The sequence below is a fragment of the Takifugu rubripes genome, chromosome 13 (genome assembly GCF_901000725.2).
Source record: "Takifugu rubripes chromosome 13, fTakRub1.2, whole genome shotgun sequence".
In the NCBI taxonomy this organism is placed as follows: Eukaryota; Metazoa; Chordata; class Actinopteri; order Tetraodontiformes; family Tetraodontidae; genus Takifugu; species Takifugu rubripes.
In genome coordinates this window covers 16,207,727-16,230,024 of record NC_042297.1, presented here as the reverse complement: position 1 = coordinate 16,230,024, position 22,298 = coordinate 16,207,727, and the positions used below count along the sequence as shown (strand labels likewise).

General features: G+C 43.0%; 1 long non-coding RNA gene across 1 annotated transcript in view; it reads right to left on the bottom strand.

Moving 5' to 3' along the window:
* Positions 1-16,587, bottom strand: part of LOC105417277 (uncharacterized) — a 34,216-nt gene extending 17,629 nt beyond the window's left edge. The window contains exon 1 of the long non-coding RNA XR_965028.2: positions 16,532-16,587. This is a non-coding gene — a long non-coding RNA (uncharacterized lncRNA). The remainder of the gene's footprint in view (positions 1-16,531) is intronic.
* Positions 16,588-22,298: the final 5,711 nt, after the last annotated feature.

The following is a 22,298-nucleotide window of genomic DNA, read 5'->3' as shown; positions in this document are numbered from 1 at the left end:
TTAGCAGCTGCGTGCAAAAGACTGGCGTGATGCGGGTGACAATAAACAGAACCGTCTCTCATCTGGACACTGACGTCAGGCATCGGGCGGAACTCGGAAATGAAGTGACCACCCTCGGATAATAGAGCGCTAATGCAAAAACGAGAAACAAATATTCAGGTGCGTGAGCGCCATTTTTCTGCCCCCCTTGCCTGCCTGCTGTATACTCAGACAAATGGTGAAAATGCCACAGTCGAGTTCAGCAGAGCGCCTGAAGGTCAATATATGGAAATATGAAGCTTCAGTGTGTGTGTCCCCCTCTCTCCCTCTACCTCCATCTGTCTCTCACCCCATGTGTTTCCAAATGATAAAATGGGTACGCTGAGCAGCAGGTGAGCCTACTCCCACCTGAGGACCCTGCGGTGAGGTTCTAGATTTGGCTCAGGAAGAGCAGGAGGCCTTATCAGAAGCCCGGGGAACAACAAAAACCTCAGCTGCACAAAGGACTCCACAGAGAGAGAGAAGGAGCTCTCATTTAGAGATAAGACCGCTGCATCTGTTTGTTCCACGCAGCTGAGCCTTCTTCGCAGTGTGGGAAATTTAAAATAAATAGGAACGCACAGTTTTCCTAATGCCACATTTCCAGCATTGTGGTGAGACACATTATAAAGTGTGCAGTCTGGCAGATAAGGTACATAAAAGATGTCATGCACATAAATATGTATTAACACTGTATTTACTGTATGCTAATTGGCTGCATTACTTAAAGTTGATGGATCTGACATGACTGCTAAATTCTTTATGCCCCCCTCCCCGATCCGCATGTATTTATGTTTTGCCTCAGATGCTTTCAAGTGCTGTGTTTATGTGTCTCAGAGCTTAGCTTCAAGTCAATTTCGCTTTTAAAAATAACTCGAAAGGAGGGGAATTTTCAAGACCTGCGTCACAAGTTCAGGACATGTTTGTTCGCTCCGCATTCATTCGCTATTATGGTGCGACGGGCCGGGCAAATATTTAATCCAATGCGCAGGTTTTTCAGATGTATTTTTATGCAAGTTCATTGGATTCTCCACCACCGCTCCGCTAATCCTCGCACGCTGTTATCCATCGTCTCCTGAAAGTGGAGGATTGGGCATCAAAAAACGATTGGAACTGGAGGGGAATTGGAAAATAGCCGCAATTATTGTTCGAAAAGGCCATTTTTCTGCCGTCAGCTCCACAAAAGGAAGAACTGCGTCCCGTTCCAGCAGGCCAGCGGTTCAGACAAAACAGCGCTAATGGAGACAACAAACTCGAGCCAAATTCTTTCGAGGCCTCTTCGTCATTGGTGTGAGAGAGAGCAGCCACACATTGTGATCTGAACACTTTTAAATAGTCACCTCCTTCTTTGAAGTGCTGCATACTCTGTCCTCACCCTCGCTGGAATGCACACTTAGTATCTTCCTGGCAACTCTTGAAGCACAATGCACCCAAGGTCAGTTTGTTCTCCATGGCAACAGTGCGGTACATTTGGCGCATTGTCAGGCTATTTAATCAAGACTGGCTCTGCGCGCGCGTGTGTGTCTGCGCGCGTACGTGTGTGTGTCACATGAGCACAGACAATTCTTTTATCTCCAAAAGTGCTGAGCGGGGCTGACACCCCTTACAGAAAAGTGCAGGAGATAGAAAGGGAGGGGGGGGGGACGTGAGGAAAGAAGATGGGGAAAGTATAAGTGTGAGGATCTTGACAAGCCAGTAGGTTAGAAGTCCTTGATGACGTCTCGGTATCGATCCGGCCGAACCACGGTCAACCGCAGCAAATCTATTCACAGATGACCCCTGCGGTTGGATTGCTTACCGAGACGGCGTAGCGGGAGGAATAAACAGAAAACATTCTGGCAAGTGATTTTCAATCCACTTAACCTCTCCTCTCCCGATTGGAACTATAATAGAGCGCGAGGCGGAGGGACAGAGACATAGCGGATGGGAGGAAGGGACGGGGGCAGATGGGAGGTGGGTAATTTTGCATCTCATCTGTTGACAGCCAAGCATGTTGTTATCATTGCGCGCTGCCCTTTAGTTTATCTCCCTCTAGAAGATAGTTGCCCGCTCTTCGTGACTATGGGGCCAGACAACCAATTATCTATGTGCCCTCTATCAGATGTGATTTATATCACCAGGATGTCCCTACTCTGCTGTCCCCTCTCCGCCTGTGATCAATCATCCCCCTCGCAAACACAAAACAGGCCTTTAACAGGACGCGGCTAATGTCCTGGATCGCCTGCTTAGGAGGCTGCAGATATTAATCGGCTCACATCGCTGCAGGAATAAAGCGGCTCTGACATTGAGAAGGGGCACACGTCGGAGGCCAACTGCAGCTGATACCCTGAGCGTGTCTGGCTGCCCTGGACTTTACATAATCTGTCCCAGTTCATACCAATAAACGTCTTTTGGTTGGGGAAAAAAGTCAGTGATCAACACCCTCATTTTTCTAAGCTAGCAGAAGAAAAAAGAGCTTGTTCTGTGCTTTCTGTGTCAAAACGTGCAGATAAGAGTCTCAATATAGACCTCTATTCTTTTTTTTGGAATTCTGTTGATGTATTTTGGTCAAAGTGGGGCAAATTAGAATGAACCTCCATGCATCCTCATGTGAAAGAAGTGTATTTGATAATAAGGGCAACTGGCAATAGTATTAAAATTTACCTGCTGTATGGACACTGCTACAAGCTAGCTAGGTAGTGTACTCCAATAGCAGGAAATGGCACTGTGTTTGAGTTTAGATGCAAATAATATCGAGAATTTAAAGATATAGCCAATAGTTTAAAGATACAAGATCTGATTGGTTGGGCTGTATAATATATTTATTCAATTTTATAAAAAATGGCCAAGTCCATATTTTTCATCTGAAAAAATACATCTTTTTATGAGTTTTGAAAAATCTCCAGAGAAGACCAGTTTGAACTGGATACCATCTTCAACAGACTTAATTCCAACACAGAAGAGTTCTTAGACTGCATTCACAACATGGTTTTCCAATGAATTCCAAGTGTCTGGAGGTCTCCACCCCCGGACTCATTGAGAGTCCACTAGACACTAGACAGCCTCTGCAGCTGTACACACATACTGCAAACAACTCCCAAATGTTTTTTCATTGTTTTTTTTTGTTATTGTGAGGAGTTTGTGAATATTTCAGGATTGTGAGATGATCAATACGAGGAAGGCTGGCTGGTTAATGATGTAGAACCTTTGCATCATCTGAGAGGGGGAAAGAGTCAGACTTTAAGTCTCTCCTATCATTAAAGACGTGATCGGTGAGCATAATAAGTCTCTTCACTCAAGGGCACCTTTTCAAGAAGATTCATAAAAGGAAAAATATAGGAGTAAAACTTTCTTCTATGTATATAATGGGGAGGACGTGGAATAGTACAGGCGGGGGACAAATAAAACGTACTAGAGGAGGAAAGTGAATAATCACGCTGAAATGATGAGCTGATTGCCGTGTCGAAGTTATCACGCAAACATTTTCTGCTCAAGGGGTCAAGTAATGCTGAGATTGAAGGCCGTCACTTGTTTTTCAGTTAAATGTCCCTGAATACATTTTGCTGCGCGCACAACATACAATGACATGCCAGACCAGCAGGGGGCAGTGTCCACGGTCTAACAAAACCTTGATAAAGATTGATGATAAGTTAATTTGAAAAAATGTTGGTTTGAAGATCAAATGCTCTGGGTCTGAGTAATGAAGGTTGGAAGATCGGGCACAGTTCTGTGAAGGACCACTGAGTTTGATGTTTCTCAGCAATTATCTCCTTTCGTCTCTGGCTGCTAAATTCTAAGATCTCTTTTTGCCTTTCGCGCGGCCTCGCACTTTCACCACGGAAAACACGACTGGCAGCCGGGAGGATTGACGGAACCATGCTGCCTATTACAAAGTTTGCGCTGATGAGAACAGTCACGCTCGCCCGCCCCCGCGCTAACACAGCGGTCAGACTCAGAGTTCTTCTCTGTTTGAGGTGACAGAGGAAATCTGGATAATTGTATGATTGATTCTCTTGTGTATTTCCTCCACTTCAGCAGGCAGGCTTTATTTTCAGGCAGAGACATCTTTGAGAAATGCTCAAGACTGCAGATCTGCGGGCACACTTAAACGCACCCCCGCCCACACACACACACACACACACACACATACAAAGCCACCAACTATTTCTGGAGCGTGGTCGTGCATCGCTGAGAGTGTGCGTGCGTGTGCGCATCGATGAGTCAACTGACTCTTTCCTTGGCCTTTGTCTCTCTGCCACTTTCACCTCAGAAAGCCACGGAAGATCACATTAAGTGGGGCCGCTGTTGCGTAGCTGCATTTGGCTGAGTGCTGAGGGAGATATGGGGCAAGGCATTACTCTAAGTCAGTCCCTGCAGACTGCAGCCCAGCCAGAAACAACAAGGCCAGTGTAATTCGCCGAGCCGGATATGCTCACTTCAGTGGTTCAGGGCCTGTTATAAGCCCCTGTTCTTCTTTGAAAGGGGACAATGTCAAGCACTGAGCAATGCCTGCGAGTGTGTATCAGCGTGTGCTCATTAACTTCTTTGTATCAGTGGATTTTTCCTGTCAGCCCGTGCGTCATGTGGATATCATGTGTGTGGCATGTCCTAATGCCAGCATTTTGGAGCAGTCGGCACCATAAAATAGTGCATGGCATGTGCACTGTCAATGACATCACGTTAGCTTGTAAATGCGCTGGTGATAAACAAGGAGAGAACTCAACACAAGGCAACTTAAGACAACACATTTAACAAGCAAGGGGCAAGTGAAATCATCATGCAAGGGAGGGAAAAGATGTTTTTTTTTAACTTCCTTGTCAGGGTCAGCCGACATTCTGTTTTGATTTTCTGGAGAATAGTCGGAGTAGGCTACGAGCATGAAAACACATCTGCAAACACGTCTCCGTACAACAAAAGCGAGCGAGAATAAGAAAGAGTAAACGAGGCACAAAGCAAGGTCATTCTGCAAGTCCACTCCATTCTCTTTTTACCATTATCTGTGCAATTATCCGTGTGTTGGCTTATTTGTTAATGCTTTGCCCCCCTGCAACCAGAAATGCCGTCCGTGCTTTAATAAGATACAAATGTGTCCTTGGTTGTGCATTACTCGAAGACAGTCCCTACAGACAAATAACATGAAAAAGGACTTCGGCTCTGACATCCAGCATTTACAACTCCCCTCTGGTATCCAAAGGGGACAGGGCAGTGTAAAGACAGGAGAAAGGTCAAAAGGTCTGGAAACTACGGCAACTTGAGAAATGTAAGTCCAGTTCAAGAGTCAATTATTTAGAACAGTCCTTCAATAAAAAAGCAGAGTCTTGAATTCCAACCGCCCTCATCAAATCCATGAAAGGGAGAGTTAATTCAGTCGTGCCAAAGAACTCAGAAAAACACTCAGATTATGACTCTAATGGTAAAATCAATGTGCCGTTCTTGACAGCTCTGGGGCAGGGGCCAGTCAAATACTGCTCTGTAAGTGTTAATGTCAGGAAATTCTTCCGGGTGAGATGAAACGCCATTTTATTCACAATTAAAACAGGCCTCGGGGGTCGATGATTGGCCAGACGTACAGCTAATTGTGTCCCATTTCATTGATAAAATGCATTCCTGCCTCAAGGGGGAAGCCACTTTCTTTTCCTCGGTCAATACGGCTGAAACTGTATCAGGATGCTTGGAAATTGAAAAAATATTAAAGAATCGGCTTTATCCATGCTGGCAGCTTAACAAGTTTCATATTTACCTCTATATTTTGGGTCACCTTTAATATAATGTAGTATTTGCTTTAGATTTATTCCTGGTCTCACACACACTCTTGATCCTGGGCTGCAATTTAAGCTTTAACAGTCAGAAATAAAAAACTCAAAGAGCAAGTGACACCTACAAACATTCAGAAATAGTTAGAAAAGCAGCAGCCTTTTCATAATAAATAAGGATGAATACATGCAAAGTCAACAGGGTCAAAAATTAAAAGCCTTCCAGCCCATTGGAGCACCATCTCTATCCTCATCGCTGCATCCCGCACATTCCGCTCACTGATGGTCGGAGCTGACAGTGGGATGAACGAGTGCTTGTATCTTCAGGAATTGACTAAAACATATTCAGAGTGCAGTGCACGCGATGTGTCCCCTAAAAGAAGCGACATTGATCCGGAGCTGATCGATGTCGCTTAAACTTGCATGATGTTTACCGCACATCCGGACATAACTGACAGATCCAGGGGTTTAAAATCAAGTCGGCTGCTGGCCTTGGCCACGGTCTTTATTTTTAATGCAGCACTAATCTGATGGGAAGGTTTCTTTTCAAACAAGGCCGAATGAAAAGCCAATGAAAAGTAAATAAATAAATGAATCGATCGGTAACTGCGTCAAGGTGAGAGGTATCCTGCTTGCATTGAAGCGTGCTGAGCCATGCCGCCATTCCATCTGTTTTTCTTTAGCGCGCTTAATCAGTATTAAATGATTCCAAGTCGCCCACTGGAATGATACAGTGGATGTTTTAAGGACTTAAGTTTGCCCACTTTAACAATAATATTTGTATTCCTGTAATAAAACGCTGACTGCAGGAATTGATTTTGTCCATTCAGTTGATTTTATTTGGGAGTGCACCCATTTAACTTATGCTGCTATTTCTGAGACTTTTGTGAATCTTTCTGTCGTCTTAGCACAGTAGATCAAAAGGAATCCGAGACTTCAGCAGTGTGTGTGTGTGTGTGTGTGTGTGTGATTATTAGCGACTGAGCCTTTTAGCCTCTTTCTGCGCTCCATTTTTTTCCTTCCTCGGCCTGTATATATCTTGAAGCTCCCAATGACTGATGCTCCTATCTCGTTCCTCTGAACAAATGGGTCACAATGCGTCACGTTGTCGCTGAGATTACTGCAGCACCAACTGAGATGCAAACGCCGGGCAGGGTGAGTGGGTGTGCTTTGTGCATCCCCGCCAAGATCAGGGCCTGGAGTAACATTGCTTTCACCCTACAGAGGCAGGGCAGCGTGTCTCGGGGTGAGGTGGGGGGGGGGGGGGGGAACGCCGCTTTGCCTCCACCACAGCTTTTTTCTTCCTGCAGCATCAAAGTGTTTGAGCACAGCTTGGAGTTCTCTGTCATGAAAGGTCTGCGGCCAGCCCGCTCAATCAGACACTGCAGCACTGGTTAGTCCTCAGGGCTTTTACACTGAACAGCAGTAATACATCCCAGCTGATGTAAGGACTGTCTGTACCGGGGCTCTACACAGACCTCGAGCTGCCCGCACCAATGCAAATATTTACCAATAAAGGGGGCTATTAAGAAAAGGAAGCCTTTCATGGAAATGTCACTCAAAAACTCGGTATTTCAGCAGTTGACAAGCTTACGTCATGCCTGCAGCTCTACTTTAAGTTTATTTATTTCTCTACATCTTGACAGTTACTTTAATTGTATTTAAGTTCATGTCGTCCACCTTCATCTGTTCAGCTCTTTGGGCATCTAAATGGGTCCATCAACAAACTTGCGTTCGCGCGACAACGCTTACTAACGGGCGAAGCTCATAACATGATTCAATTTACAATTATTTCCATCAGTAAGTTTAATTAATAAATTCAGTCCAGAGCTGGAATAAGTGTCACCGTCATACTGCTGAGCTGCAGCTGGGGTCGGTACCAGTATTGGGTTTGACGAGCAGGGGCCCCACATGAGGGGTCCGCGTTTAAACTCCGGCATCGACGCCCCAAAAGGTGCTTCGTTCTTCTTATGTCGGCGAGCCCACCTCAGACACTTCAATAGTTCTTTGGATGCTCCTAATGAAAACATGTATTCACACAAACTCAATTAAAAGCTCCTAAACCTACATATTTTACTTCATTAATTTCCACTTTAAGGTAACACCAACAAGACTTTTTCCACTGTGTTTACATGGTGAACAAAGTGGAGACAGCAGTCATGCTGCATGAGGTATCTAATGAGGCATGTGATTGCTGGAGTAAATACAGGCAAAAGCAATATGAAATGAACACGCGCAACAAGGGCAACGGCAGGAGCAACTGGGGCGCGAGACCGTTATTAGGTTTATGGAGATTGTTTTTTATTAAAATAATGTGTCTGATTAAAACCTGATCAAGTGGATGCTTGATGGATGGTGTTGCTTACGTAACCGTCAAAGCTGCTGCGGCCTCGAGGGGCAGCCCTCCGTCGCATCGTTGCATGAGTGCTGCGCTATCTACCTATCTATCTATCTATCTATCTATCTATCTATCTATCTATCTATCTATCCATCCATCCATCCATCCATCCATCCATCCATCCACCCACCCACCCACCCACCCATCATCCATCCACCCACCCACCCACCCATCATCCATCCATCCATCCATCCATCCATCCATCCATCCATCCACCCACAGCTGTAATTTCCCTCATTTAACACAACCGTACAACGACGCTGTTGTTTGCTCCGTCTGCTACCAGTTTTTCCCTTTCAAACATAATTATGCATTCATTAAACTCAAAGAGTGCATGCAGTCAAAGATAAATTCAAAGAGAAGCAACCTCTCACCGTCGTCTTCTCTAAACTGACTTTTCTGCTGTTAATGGCTGTAAAATGGAAAAGCAAATCACAATTTGAGAGCAGTTCTCATCTTTTCACCATTTTTAACCGTATACGCTGAGAAACTGTGCAGATATTCAAGGTTTGGTTTAATTAAAAATCTCTTTTGGCCCAAATTCCAAGTTTCATTTCATGTTGGAGATTCTTTTTAAACCCGCTAGCAAGATATGAATCTAGCTTTCCTTCACTTATCCCCCCTCGAGGGCGTTCTTCTACCAGCTCTCCGGATGGTGCGGTCACCTATTGGAGCAACACCAACTTCACAACTTCATCAAGTTTTCTTCTCCAGTTTGTAAAAGCCAGATATTATCGTATTATATGATATAACTAGCAAACTACGTGACTGCAGCATTACAATTGATTGATTAATAGCTGGTTATATTTGCACTGATCTGTTACAATAATTGCACTATTTACATCTGTTTATTTGCACTACCTACATCCATTTATTTGCACTGCTTTCCATACTTTTCACATTTTTACCATATTTTATCATTATTGTATAGTTAAAACATACACATAGTTAAAAACTGCATAAATAGCTTCTATTGATCCTGTAGGAAATACAGCACCATAGTTACAGCCGGTATATATATTTATCTTGGTTGCAATGACTTTTATGTACCCTTTACATGTCTGTGAACTCTGTAAATACAAACATATATATTGATATCATAAACATATATTATTGTGTGTATATATTGTATATACCTCATCACAGTTTTATTTGCTACTTAAGCACTTCTGGTTAGATGCTAACTGCATTTCATTGCCTTGTACTTGTGACATGTGTAATGACAATAAAGTTGAATCTAATCTAATCTAATCTAATCTAATATAGCAACAACCAGTTTTGGTAAAAACAATAAATAATATCTCTAAATGGTTCTTTTTACTTAGCAGGGTGGGTTCTTACAAATCAAATTAACGGGGGATAGTTTTCTCACAGATCATATTACTCATTTACTACTGTCAGGTCATTGTGACAGGTTTAACAGCTGTGACAAAAAGTGTTTCTTGAAGATTGCAAACTGCACCTTTAACCTATAAAATGAGGTGTTGTGGCTCTGGAGGATCCTGAAGTGCTCTTTTACAAGCCACTTGGGGTTTAAATAATCTGACGTGTGTATGGGCAGCTATGTTACTCATCACTCAGTATGGAGACATTGGACTTGAAACAGATAAATGTTCTGCCTTCCACTGGAACAACTGCAACAATGAAAATACAGGCTCGGTTATCATAATTCCACCACTTTGATTAGTTCTAATGCAACTATATTGATCATTACTTAGAATCTTTAATGTTGGATGATTAGAAAAGAAAAGGGCCCTGATGTTTTGTGAGGGTGGTCCGGTGTTAGCCAGGCTTCACCAGTTGATGTTGTGGCCACCTTTAAGCTGGAAGTGTTTTGACGAAACGGGAACTCCTGCGATCGGCTTAAAGTCCATGGATGGTCATTTCCCGTCGAGGGGACCAGAATGTTCCTTCAAGTCTTGATCCATCATGACCCAGCTGGTTCTGCCACAGCCCTGTTAGTAATTCATGTGGTATGCTAAGGTGAACACATACGCAGTGACAAATGATTGAATTGCTGGTGAAGCATTTACAGACATTTAGATAATCAGAAAATTGACTTTAATCTGATCACTTTGAAGGAACACGGGAACTAGCGAGGTGCGCATGATACTGCTGAAATGATCTCTGTGTTTGCCAGCGAGCTGCATTGATCAGTGGAATATTCTGCCTTCTTTAGCCAAGGGACATGATTCCTAATGAATAACACATAGCTTGTAACTGGAGGAAGTCCACAACACCGTTATCCAGCAGGAAGTTGGCGTTGACTTGCAGCGCCGTGTGGCTCAGAAGAAACAGCGGAACTGCTTCGGGGCAGTTTTGATTAAAGAATGTATATCTGTGGCCTGAATCTGCAGTGCAGCAATTTATCCCGTTTGAATCAGTTCTAATGGGGGCATTTGAAGACAGGGGCTAATCGCTAGCAAGGGTTCGCTGACTTGTTTGTTTATGCCACAACAAATGGAAAGCATGTACAAACAAATTCACGAATTGAAATGCAATAATAATGGATCTGAGCCTTGGCCCTTCCATTGCAGCTAGCTCATCCTTCTGTGGAGAGGCAGTCAGGAACATCCCGTCTAAATAGTCCAGTGAATCCTCCCAATTTCCAAAAACAAAATGCCTACTTAACCATGATCAACCTGCCTCGTCAGTGGTCGAGGAACCATAATGTGCATGTGCAGCAGAAATGCTACTAAAACTAGCCCACTGTGCACAGCAAACAGCTTCTGAGCACCTTTCTCTCAGAGAGAATTTTGTGCCTCCATATTATCAAATGAAGTGCTGCCAAGTGAGCGGTTGAACACAGATTTTCTTTTTCCCTAATAGTGAAGTGTTCAAAACAAAAACCCATCAAAAAAGGGGTAAAAAGACAAGGGAAGGAGAGAATTTCCCATGCTAACCGAGGAAAAAGCGGACAAATGAGCGCGCATTGTTGGCTTTGGCAGAGGGGAGGAGAGACACGAACGCAACTGAACGGAACAACAGAATCAGCGGAGCTTTGCCGCCGTCTCTGGGGGGAATCTCCTTTCACCTCACCAGACCGCCAGACAGCGCCAGTAGAAGACCTCACCCATCCACCCATCTGCCCGTTCACACTGGCGCCGGGCTGGAAGCGAGAACAGTATCAAAGCAGGGATCACTTGGCTGATAAACAGCTCCTTCCCCGCAGTAATTACATTGTTAAATAGCTGAATATAGCATCCGTTTACTCATGTTATCCATACTAATTATATCTTTTAAGCCTATTTATTTGTGCTCAGTTCATTTTGAGTGTTGTTTTTATGAGTGTATATTGCACTGAGGCGTATTCATGAGAAGAAGCCTGCTGAGTGGGAGGTTCTTCTCTGCGACCTGCAGAGATTTTGTTCCTATATGAAGCTTCAGCTCAACTGCTAGCCTGCAAGTGTTTATAGAACCCCCCTAGAATCATTCCACGTCTAGTGTCCTCAGGAAGTTGCATGGTGAGTGATTGTTTAGGAGAAATGGTTCCACTGCAGCTGTCTTGTAGTTTTTGCCCATCTTCCGTGTTGTTTTATTCCCGCTCTTCTTTGACGCCGCTATCACGCCGTGTGCACTTGTCTGTCAAGCAACACATAAGACACGCTCCTTGACGGCCGGGTTGAACCGACGCGTGATGGGTGAATTAAAGTGGACCTTTGTTTGGAGCACGTAAGGCCGTACGCTTCCACGGAAACGCCATGAATGCACTCAAACACGAGAGGGAGCGTTTGCTCAGGGTTGCAGGAAAAAAAGGGAACGGCGAGAACAGAATGTATCAGAGCAGCAGTGAATGGCACAGATGACGATATTTTCTGTATCTTCTGACTGGTAACAATAGCATCAGCGGCGTTTTGGTGTAGGATTTGAAATGTGGACGGAGGAGGAGAGTGTGAAGCCTGTAGTTTACTGCAGCTGGCACCCTTGGATGGGTGAATGTGGTGAAAAGGCACCGGACAAGACTGGAGCCTAAAAAACACCGCCAAGGTAACTTCCAAGGTGATGACACACGGTAGTAAAATCGGCTCAATGAGACCGTGCACACCACTGTGGTTATGATTTGGTGTAATACATGAGAGGAGCCCCCGCCTGGTGCCCCTGACTCACAGAGACTCACTTTGGAAAATGATACGGTGCCAAATATGGAAGTCACGTCAAATGAAGGGACACTTGGCCACCCAAGTGTCACGTTTTGCAGTTTCTTTCATCAGAGCAGAATGTGAACTCTTCAACAGCGGTAGTTATGGCACTGCACTGTAAAAAGTAACAGCAGGGCTTTTTCTTTCACCCCCAACCGAAGCTAAAACAAGAGTGTCGAATACTAAAACCAAAAAAAAAAAAAAAACCTTCAGTGTAAAAACCTTCAGCTAAGAAATCTAAGGGAAATATTTAACCCTAACCCATCAAAAATAATTTATTAAACATGTTATTTTTATTGTGATGTCCCGGGTGGTCGCCATATTTCACTGTATTAACTACTTTGACTTTGAATTTGTAATGTTAAGGCACCATCTGCTGTTTCTCAGCCCAAGGGGGAATTTAAAGAAATGTGGTTTGTTTGTGGAGCTGGTAATGAGTTACCATAAAGAGTGTCTGCCTCTTTATCTATAGTCTTTTGAATGACGTCCTGGGCTTTGCTTAGCTTGGCTCTTACCATTAAGACTGAAGGTATGATGTATGAAGCAAGCTGAGGGGACTAGCTTGTGTGCGCTTTGCCTGATCCCGAGACAATACCAATTTAATTGCGCATTAAACACCACAGACTGCGTCATTTATTACATTGTTTATTTAGACACCCTTCCCCCACCCCCAAATTCCTGTTTGAGCTCTAATTAATCCTGGGCAGAAAGCTCAACTTCATTAACTTGGGCAGCTCTAGGTCTGCGCAGGGGTTAATTGCTAAAATAAAAAAGGGACGATTTTTGGTTGTGCGTGCCCAAACATTGGGTGTGATATGATGACAGGAATTATTGCGGCCAGATATAAAGGTCACATTTAATTTTATCCCCCCAGTATTAAAAAAAAAGAAAGGTAATATGCTAAAATCACTAAATTACAAATATTAATTAGGTTCCAGAAATTGGAATAGATTATAAAAGTATAACTTTGTGTTTATATTGTGATTCAGACTTGTGTGATAAGAGCCAGTTTAAGAGATAAAAAAATTAAGAATTTAGCGGACCGTGCTTTAATTTGGTTCTAAAGTTGAAGATTAATCAGAATGGTTTACTGATGTTAACCACCAAGAGGTCACACACTTTACAAAATGAGTGCAATTTATGATTATTACTGCATTAAATTGGAATTTAATAGATTTTAAATGGTTAGATAGTCAAAGCTTTTGTAATCTACAGTCTAATAATACTGGACTGCAAGTACCTTAAAATGATTTAAACACTATAGGTGTTTAAACTCTTATTAGTACTTATTGCCGAAACTAATTGCAACCAAATCCCTAAAAAGGTCTTGGCACGGCTTCCGGATCGTTTCAATGAGAGGCTGAAAGAACTAGAATTTTACCTTCCACATTCACAGTAAAGCCTAGAGGAACTGATACACTGATATTTCTCTGTGTCAACAAGGTTGAATCCTCCAGCTGCAACATCTGGCTCTCACACACACGGCCTTTGGGAGGGCCAGAAAGCATGCGAACACACACACACACACACACACACACACACACACACACACACACACACACACACACACACACACACAGGCTATCCAAAGAAGTGGGATGGTGGGGTAAAAAAAAAATAAAAAAAATTGGCTCACGAGGTAACAGCTGTATAATATCTGCAATGTGTCTCGGTAGATCCCCCCCCCCCCTTCCCCCCCCGTAAAGACTCAACAATTAATTATCCTGCTGCCGATTCCTGGCAGCCCCTCATTTTCCTGAGGAGTGCACTCCTGCTGGCTCTTCAAAGATTAACATTTAAAAATTCATCAGCTGGCTTTTCCAGAGCGCGCCGACGGCCCCCACCGTTGCTCTGCAAATGTATGTTCATTAATCCATATGTACTCACTTTCACCACCGATGGGCCACTAACAAAACGCCGCACAAGATCAAAAGGAAAATAAATAAGGCGCCTCAAATAGCTTTTGTTCTCCGCGCTGCGACTCCATCGGCTGCCTGAATCTAAATCTTCATTCCATGTGAAGCATTCGTGGAATTTGTTTCACTGTTATTTGCTTTTTGGGAGCGCATCAGCCCGCTCGGATAACAATGCACCTCGCAGAATTTCAAAAGAGACACTCCATGTTTGCACTGTGAACAATAAATATCATCTTTTACTGCTTGGATCGTCACACTCCGCGCAGCTTCCCGAGATGGCGAAGCGGCTCCGCGCTGCAGTCAGTGTTAAAGCTAATAAGCTTTCCTGTTTTATGCTCAGATCTCGTTAAAATCTCACTGAAATCAGGCTCCGAGCCAAATCTCACATGTGACAGAATCCGAATTGAGCCAGTTTCCTCGTGAGACTGGATAACTGGATATGTAGCATTATAATACCTCCTCCAGGGAGGCGGGCATGTGCAGGCTCCTGGTTCCCAGGGCGACGGACTTATCGGCCTACGTCTCATGTGAGTGCGTGATCCTGAATGAACTTAAGTGTCATGTAACATTTCCCTTTAGGTGCATTTACTCCTCACAGGGGTGTTAAACTGTGAGTATGGGTAGCTGCTCAGATCGGTCTTGTGTCACTGGGCCTGATTTTTTTCTTGCATGTGCAAAGCTGTTTGAAAGACAGTTTTTCCAGGCAGCTACACTTGTACGAACAGACAGTTTTGCAGGCTCCAAATCTGTAGCTTTAGCTTCAAATCACCTTAATCAGTCTGCGCCATTTAACACCCTGCTAAGCCATTGGAAATACCAAGTAATGCCATTTGGCTAACTACACCATAAAAGTATTTCAGACTCCCATCAAGGATTTTCTTGGAGATAATCTAATAGATTTGATTCCGTCTATGTAGATGATATCTTAATCGTCTCCAAAACTATGTTGATCATGCCTTTCATGTCTGCCACATCCTTCCATGTCTCCCCGAGAAGAAGCTGAGTGTGCAACGTGGAGAAAAATCCAGTTCCGCTAGTTTCCTCAACATTCCATTGGTTTGTGTGGCTGCAGCAGTGACACGAGTCCATTGTCCAAGAGGCTCAGCAGATCCTGGTTGTCTTGTCTGTCTCTTTGTTCCCTGATTGTGATTGGTTCTCGAACGGCTCTTTGCCTGCCTCCATGTTCTTGTCCCATTCTCATTTCTAGTCGCCCACAATTAGGGATTAAAACCATGTGAAAATTTCACATCATGGCTATTGTGACCAAATTGATCAAGGTATTATAAGGGTATTGTTAAAATGTGCTAAAAATGATCAAAAAGTACTCATACACAAACATAACCAATCTCAATCCGATCGTGTGCAAATGTCTTATTGGTGTGAAAGTGGGTTTTTACATCTTTGCAAGCACCAGCTTGTGTTTGAAGTATGTCAATATGTGAGAGAATAAAGTTTTTGGAGTGGAAGCTTTAGCTAGCAACAGGAGCAGGAAAAAACATTAGCCATCCATATCCAATGCCACAATCAGAAGAATATTCAAAAAACCTTAAAACGACAATGATGTCATTAAACTGGTCGGCAAAAAGATATTACATTAATTACATATGAAGACTTTGTGACTTAGTTTTAGTTAAAATATTTGATGTATGATCACAATATGAATAATCAAAAAGGTCCTAAAATCTAAAAAACACAGATCAAAATGTGGAGCGACAAGATGGCTTAACTTAAATCTTTTAAATAAACATGGTACAAGTAGTGTCACGATTGTGATTTTCCCCTGAATACCAAAGGCCAGTGTTTGACAAGTTGAAGCTCAAGGCCCGGGGCTCATCAAATCAAAACCGAGTCCTTGCTGTTTGCCACCCCTGGGGCCAATGAGCAGCAACACAAGTCCATTTAGTTTAGCAAAATAGAGTAGCAAAACAACTGGGAAATAAGAATGCCTGTGGACGTTATTAAGCCACCCTCTCATCATACATTAGGTATTAGCCCATCCGCTGGCATGGGCACGTCGCCAAGAGCAGCCGCAAATGAAAAACACATAAAGAGCTGAACCAAAGATACATGTCACCTTACAAAGATACGTCCTCGATTCATTTACTTTCTAATCCAGAGATAGCTTAGCTCTTCTCTGTGTGACAACGTTTGCATGATTAATCAAATGCTAACAGTAATGCAAATGTTGCCAAGTATAATTTGCTTCAACCAGTCACAAACCCAGCTTGAACAAAGTTTCATACACGGAATATAAAAATATTTCAAGGCCAATCAATTGCTCTGTATTCCCCCCCCCCCACACACACACACACACTCACAGATACTCACCATTGTATTCTCCCCATGAATGTTGCTGATATGACGATGCCCCTAAACTGCGGAATCAACTAATTGGCTCTCGGAGGCTTTGAACACAAGCCTAGCAGCAGGTGTTGCAACTTTGTAATTAAGCAACACATTATTAAGGAGAACATTGTAAGCAGGGGCAACAGGTCTCTTGGACGACATTATGCCAAGCGCAGGTGACAGCGCTCATCAGGAAATCACACAGGCTTCAACCTCTGTGGCTCCTGCTCTGCTGCCATGAATGTACCAGGCATAATCTAACATTAGTTCATCTAAAGCCAGCGAATTGCTACCCACACTAATACTGAATTGTTTCCAAAGTGTAACAACAGGCTATTCAGAGTTTTGAACTTTTTTTAAATGTAATAAATAATAAAAAACAAAGTTTCCATGGGCAGTAGTATTCAGGCTCTTGACAGTAACCCTTGACCTTATGCTCACTTTACTGTTATGAACGTAACAGAACACAACAAAACTGGCAAAACGAAAGGGTATGAAAATGTGAACCCCCGGTTCTCGTAGCCCGTCACCCAAACACGTAAAATTCAGCCTTTTGCCTTGTTGACTCTACATGACAACAAAGTGAAAACAAATCCATTTTTCCTTCGGAATGCTGGAAGGACTGAAGACACTGTAGTTTCCTTATGAGGCCACTAGTTGGTGCTACATTACTATCGTTTTCACCGACTGAAAACACCATTTCTGTTTAAATGGACAGAAATGTGATGGAAATTTACCATATTTACCTGAGAACATTCTTTTGTAAACTCCTCTTTGATGAGTTGGGATGTACTGTTGGAATAAAGGCCCTGGAACCCCATTGCCATTCTTTATTGGACTGTGGCATCAAGAAGCCCCCCTGTAGTCCAGCAGATCCGTTTTGAAAACAGCAACTACGTAAGAAGGGAAGCTACATGGGGAGAAACAGCACATCTGTCTCTGGTTACATTGACATCTGTACTCAGACTCTATCAGTTGCCCGAACCAACAGTGGCAAGGTCAGCAGACACGGGGCTGCAAACGAAAGCATTTGAGCACAGGCAGCAGTAGCAGCGTATCAAGGGGGCGCTTTGAAAATAACGTTTCGCGTGTAGAGAAGCATTAAGACCATTATTGACCGTAGCAGCAGAACCTCACAGATCAGCTCCGACACATCTTTGCCCGACAGCCTGTATCAGTTCTTCTGCGACGGCCAAAACAGAAATGTGAGAACTGAAATGACACTGCCAAATGAGCAATGACAACTTTTCCTGCACCAGTGACTCAGCTTTTAAGAAAAGTGGGACATCACAAATGTCTTAACATGACTTCTCTTTGAAAACTCCATCAGGAGAGTTTATTCAGAGTCCTTTTTTAGACATGTGGGATGACGTTGTAGAGATTTTCAAGGTCTTCAAGTGACTGTTTTCAGAATGTGGGGAAGGACTGTTTATATTTGAACAACTAAGATCCGGCACAACTTTGCTGCTGCAGTTTTTGAGCTTCAGGTGACTGTTGATGGACCGTGCAGCGAAGGATTCCACCAGTCTGGCCGGACACGGATGGAAATTGCAACTTGATTGGTACCATGGAGGCAAACAACCGCAAGGCAATCATTTTAGTTTTTTATGAAGCCTTCATCCAGTTCTGTTGGTATCTGACCCGAGGCCAACATTTAAGACAGAAGTGCTAGCCTTTGCCTTTTATTGTTATTATAGAAATGACCAGCAGCATAAAATACAGAGAGCCTCCACAATAGAAACGCAGCGGCTTCATGGTTCGACACTTTAATAATCAAGAAATGGGCAAACTAGCTTAGAGAGATAATGTCAATCAGTTTATTTGCTGCATATGGACTGACTCTAATCTCGACTTGACGTGGAATTGTCACATAAATGATCATGTCAGCAAAATGCTGCATTAAGTTTCAGTTAATACAAATGGAGAAGGTCACACACCAAAAAGATGACAGACATTGAATTAAAATGGCAACCAGACTGAGAACACAATTATTTGCACTGTATGAAAATATGCCATTTACTTCACCATATGAAAATAGACTATATAACAGTATCTGAGTGGAATATTTTTCTCCTTAATTATTTAATGGAATTATCAAAAGAAAATAAATCTTTTGCACAAGAGATCCCTTTATTCTTCCTCCATGGTCAAAAACAGTCTGTTGTGGTTTCAGACTGTATTCAATGTTGGAAAAACAAATCCTTTTTAATATTATGGTACAATTATCTTTGAAAATTAGCAGCAACAAAATCGAAGGTGGCCAGAACAACACGCAGTAGAGACATCACATGGAACCTTATGCTGAAGGACATCATTCACCAGGCTGTGAAAAACAGAAAGTGCGATAATAAGACTAAAGGGCATAACCAGATATTCACAATGACCTGTGGAACTAATAAATGCAATCTTCCATTGATATCCCACTCTCATTCTAATAAGGTAGTATGCATTACAGAGGTTGAGCTAAGTAAAAATCTAAGTTCAAAACAAAAGCTGTAGAGCTGAGAGGAAGAGGACACCTGTTCTTGATGCTAACATCATTCATAACTTTTTCTTTTTAAAACATAAAATCCCTGCTCCATGAGATGAAGAGGAAGGACAGGTCAGGGAGGGACTCCTTAACATACATAACTCCAAATTGATTAGTGTATTGTTGCAGCACGGGTGTGGAGACACAATCAGGTAACAGGTGCCCACAAACAGAGTGAAGGCAGGACAGGCAGGAACCAGAAACAGACAGTGATGGGCGCTAAAAATAAAACGGGGAGTACAAGACACAAATCATGAAAAGAAACTTAACAGACAGGTATGAGGGTATTGAGATATTGTAGGTGGCAGCCATGTCTCTGTGAACATCTTGGAATTCTTTATGATATCAATGCAAATCTTTGTGTGTTTTTGAGCCTTAGCCCCCCAAAATGGAAAAAAAACACTAGGGAAAAGAAAAACCAAAAATTAAATGGAGCAGGAACAATAGGGTCCTGGTTGGCCCTTGTCTTGCTCAGGTCGAAATTAAATATGAGCCTCTTTGGATGTTTGATCAGCTACAGAATTTGTCACTGTAATGGACCTTGTGGAAATTGAGCTTCTGGTTTCCCCGGCCAACCAATCCATTCATCACCGTGTTGACATCAATATTGACACCTTGTCTCTTGCTCCTACCAAGGCTTTTCAAAATCTTGGAGTCATGATTGATGATCAACTGACTTTTTCTAAACATGGAGCCTGAGTCTCCTGGTTAAGCTGCTTTGACTGATTAATATCAGAAAAACCAGGCTGTTTCTAACCAATCATTCCACCAGGATACTGGTACAAGCTCCGGTGACCTTCTGCATTCACTGCTACATGCTACAAATGGCCTGCTAAAGGTTTCACTGACATGTGTGGTGAAGTTCAGAATATGTCGGCACGTCTAGTCTTCAACCAATTGAAGTGGGCTCAGGGCACCATGTTACCCCACTGACCCACTGGCTACCCATAGCAGCCCACATTAAGTTTATGTCACATATGCTGACCTACAGTGTACTAACTGGATCTGCCCCCTTGTATTTAACCAATCTTGTTTGAGTCCATGCTGCGCCTCATCTGCTACAGTCCGCACATGAGCTTCAGCTGGCAAAGCCATTTATGGGGGCATGACAATCCAGTCTGTTTTCTTACTTTCGATTTTATCCCATTTGTGTCGGACACGCAGGTAATTTGTTTTGCGCATACCGGACATGTTTTGACGGTTAACTTCCATCTTCCTCATAGGTGTCACGTGGTGGGAAAACAACATATATATCAGCTGAAGGACCTGCCAAGACGACCAGTTTGATACTAGGATGTCACTTTAGGTGTGCCAGCGACACAAAGCTCCCTTGTCCCTGTTAATGGCTAAGTGGGCACGCTTCCTAATCTCCATAATCCAATGTTGATGTCGCGCTTGCAAAGAAAGCAACAGAAATGGATGAGGGGGCTTTCTTGCTCTGTCACAACTGGAACGGTGCCCTTGAATTGAGGTTATTGAAGCTGAATCGGCCTGCCGTGATTGTCAATACTGCCTCAATAACCATCAGCTGATATACACATCAGTTTACCACTGAGCGATACCCCCGAGGAAGCCGGAAGTTAACCATCAAAACATGTCAGGTATGCACAAAAACAAATTACTCAAGTGTCTGTTGGAGCAGGGGCAACCCTCTCTACCTTCAAAAAGCTCTTGAAGACACAGCAGAGCACCTGCTCTCCTAAAGGCACCTATCTTTCAGTAGCATTGTGTAACGTAGTTTAGGACTGTGAGGAACTATTTTATTCACGTTAGTCACATTTGCATAGTGATTTGATTAAGTCTCTCAATGTAAGTTGCTTTGGACAAATGTGTTTGCTAAATGACTAAAATGTAGATGTTTTGTTTGGACAGGATGTGAAAAACAATGTTGGTTGAGTTGTTTTTTAAGGCTGTTGTTCTTTGAAAGATAGTTGAATCATTGAAATTGAAGTCATTAAGAAGGAACAGAAAATGAGTACAGAAACCTAAATGCATGAGGTTAAAGATGAGAAAGTAAGGAGAGCTGCAATCAAAGCATTGGTTTGCAAATAAACCACAAAAAGGCTGTATAAATATGGATAGTGAGCATGCCCCGAGCCAGAAGCAGCAGGGGGTAAAGCCTAAATCTGCTGTCAACCTTTGGATCTGTAAGAAACAGGGGCTCTTTTCCCTCTGCCAAGTTAAAAGGAAGCAAGGAACGAATGTTGGCCAAGTTATAAAACTGCACATTATGTGGTCATAACATTAAAAAAGGGGGGGATTAGAAATTTCAGGCTTGATTTTATTGTTTTTAAACATAAGCAAAAAATAAAATATTCTTCGTGAAGCAGTAGTTTCAAGTTAACTTACTTTCATTTGGCCACAAATGAGAATGTTTTTGCCTGAAAGGCTGCCTCTGTAAGAGCACATCAACAAACTCTGGCACGTGAATCGTCCCGCTGTGATCAATGCCTGGCTCCTCCTCAAGCAGGACTACAAACAGCTCACGCCAGAAAATTTCTGTCAGAAATCTTTCAGCAAACCTAAATAAAATCTCATCAGAGGAGAATCTGAATGTACATCACACATTCCTGCATCGTCAGATACGAACATGGACGGCCGACAGCTTTGCAAGGAAATTCAAGGAGTCAAATCTCACCAAGAAATGGCCGTGACCAAAGAGACCTATGCTCTTATATCCCAGTGTGTATCCTCGTTAAAACAAAAGTATCACTTTTTTCTGCCTGCCAGGGCACCAGTTCTGGAGAGATCATCATTATTCCCGTGACTGGAGGAGAGTCTGGCCCTTTTCCCTCATTCTCAGAGCCAGCAGGTGCCTCCACACCATGTCGCCGCTGCGTCTCTTCACGCCCTGCTGAGTGGACAGTTTACCAGCTTCAGTAACACTCCAGATTCATTAATGGAACTTCCTCACGGAGCTGAAACTGCCCTATCACTAAACATGTGAAGATGATCAACCAAAAATCCCTTTTTACTCAGTCAGGGAAACGTTTCTCAAGAAAGTGTGATTCTAAACTGCAAGATACCCGAACAGTTAATCAGTTCAGCAACTTTTTTGGGGTAGTTGTTAACGGTATGAAAAATGACACCGGCCTGTTTCAGAGCAAGTATATGTTTTCTGTGTTTAATGTTTCCTAAGCAGTATTTAAGAAACTGACTGAGGTTGATGGGTTTGAGCTCTTGGATCAGGGGTCTCTTTAAGCAAAACTGTTCTGGTGT